General features: G+C 36.7%; 1 protein-coding gene across 2 annotated transcripts in view; it reads right to left on the bottom strand.

The window, feature by feature from the left end:
• gba1 (glucosylceramidase beta 1) overlaps positions 1-2,500 on the bottom strand; it is a 28,556-nt gene that overhangs the window by 7,545 nt on the left and 18,511 nt on the right. The window lies entirely within an intron of this gene.

The following is a 2,500-nucleotide window of genomic DNA, read 5'->3' as shown; positions in this document are numbered from 1 at the left end:
ATGATCTCAGTAAGATATTACAGCTTGTTGCTAAGATTTGATGACCTATATTGAGTAAAACATGCTTGAAACTAGAATATCAACTGTTGCAAAGCTGTGTCATCAACACTCACAAGTATAACACTACTTTTTTAAAGAAATCATTTCTTATTTCAAGCATGAAAAAAAAAAAATCATGATTTTGACACAATTGTGTCTCATAATTAGTAGTCATTCACATCGACGTCCCACTGGGGTGAGTTTTTCCTTTCCCTTATGTGGACTCTGTACCGAGGATGTCGTTGTGGCTTGCGCAGCCCTTTGAGACATTTGTGATTTAGGGCTATATAAATAAACATTGATTGATTGATTGATTGATAATTAAAACAGATGACAGCCAAATTGACTTTGCTGTCTTATTTTCAATGAAACAATAGAAAATAGGTACTCATATAGTAGTACAGTTGGCACAGTACAGTAAACTGACAGTTAATATTTAAACATTTAACATTTCAAACAATTTTGAACAGAAATAGTTCATGCACATTCAGATAAATTCCTCAAAACTACAATTAAAAAATGTTTGGCCGGGGGCCGGGCTGTATATATGCACACTAATTGACTGGAAGAGCACGCACTTGGCGCGATGATGTCATGTTATCCATGGAAAAATGCATTTTTAGACCATATGATTTGCCTGAGCGGCTAGGAAACCCCGAAAGTAACAAGCGGTTGCCTTGTTGCCTTTCCATTAAGAACAATAAATTAGTTTTTAGTATAAGTTTGCTGGTTTCAAGAAATGTAATGCCAAGCGCATATCATTATGTCAAGATAATGGCACTAGCATTTACTTCATTTAAGAATATTTTTCAACATATTGAGCAAAAAGGTATCTTTTTTTTTTTTCTACCAAGAAAAGTGCATTTGTTATTAGTGAGAATATTCTTATTTTAAGGTATTTTTGGGTTCATTGAGGTTAGCTAATTTTACTTGTTTTGGAAAGTCTTGACAAGCCAAATTTTCTTGTTCTATTGGCAGATAATTTTGCTTAGTTCAAATAAAATACCCCTAATTTTTGTTTTGTTTTTCTCTCTTGTTTTTGAACACTGACTTTTTGCAGTGTAAGCCTTACCAGAGACTTAGCCACTGACTTTGAACAAAAATGACAACAAATATTTTGCAATTATGAGAACAGAAAAAGAAAAATATAGATCTTAACACTTGAATATTGCTTATATACTAATACTAAACTAGGTATCGATAATACCGATATCTGGATCAACCACCCGTATTTTACGTTAGAGCAGCACTTTTAATTATTTTGCCTTCATTACATAAATTAAGGCAAATATAATACATATATCATCATCATAGGACAAAGTTATGTAGAAGTTTCACTTTTGCATTTAATTGCACATACAGTTAGGTCCATAAATATTTGGACATTGACACAATTTTCAGTATTCCAGCTCTGTACAACACCATAATGGATTTGAAATGAAACAATCAAGATGTGCTTTAAGTGCAGACTTTGAGCTTTAATTTGAGGGTATTTACATCCAAATCAGGTGAACGGTGTAGGAATTACAACACATTTTATATGTGCCTTCCACCTTTTAAGGGACCAAAAGTAATTGGACAAACTAACATAATCATAAATCAAATTGTCACTTTCTAATACTTTGTTGCAAATCCTTTGCAGTCAATGACAGCCTGAAGTGTGGAACACACAGACATCACCAGACGCTGGGTTTGGTCCCTGGTGATGCTCTGCCAGGCCTCTGCTGCAGCTGTCTTCACTTCCTGCTTGTTCTTCGGGCATTTTCCCTTCAGTTTTGTCTTCAGCAAGTGAAATTCATGCTCAATCGGATTCAGGTCAGGTGATTGACTTGACCATTGCAGAACAATCCACTTCTTTGCCTTAAAAAACTCTTTGGTTGCTTTCGCAGTATGCTTCGAGTCATTGTCCATCTGCATTGTGAAGCGCCGTCCAATGAGATTTGAAGCATTTGGCTGAATATGAGCAGATAATATCGCCCCAAACACTTCAGAATTCATTCTGCTGCTTTTGTCAGCTGTCACATCATCAATAAATATAAGAGATCCAGTTCCACTGACAGCCATGCATGCCCACGCCACTACACTACCACCATGCTTCACTGATGAGGTGGTATGCTTTGGATCTTGAGCAGTTCCTTGCCTTCTGCATACCTTACTCTTCTCTTTCCATCATTTTGGTACAAGTTGATCCTTGTCTCATCTGAGCCAAAGATGTTGTTCCAGAACTGCACAGGCTCTTTTACATGTTTCTTGGCAAACTCTAATCTGGCCTTCCTGTTTTTGAGGCTCACCAGTTGTTTACACCTTGTGATGAACCCTCTCTATTTCCTCTGGTGAAGTCTTCTCTTCGTTGTTGACTTGGACACAGATACACCTACCTCCTGGAGAGATTTCTTTATCTGGCCAACTGTTGTGAAGGGTTTTTTCTTGACAAGGGAAGGTATTTGTCTGTCATCCACCA

This window comes from Nerophis lumbriciformis, linkage group LG21, assembly GCF_033978685.3.
Source record: "Nerophis lumbriciformis linkage group LG21, RoL_Nlum_v2.1, whole genome shotgun sequence".
NCBI classification, from domain to species: Eukaryota; Metazoa; Chordata; class Actinopteri; order Syngnathiformes; family Syngnathidae; genus Nerophis; species Nerophis lumbriciformis.
Note: the sequence above shows the minus strand (reverse complement) of the source record. Positions and strands in the feature narration are given on the sequence as shown.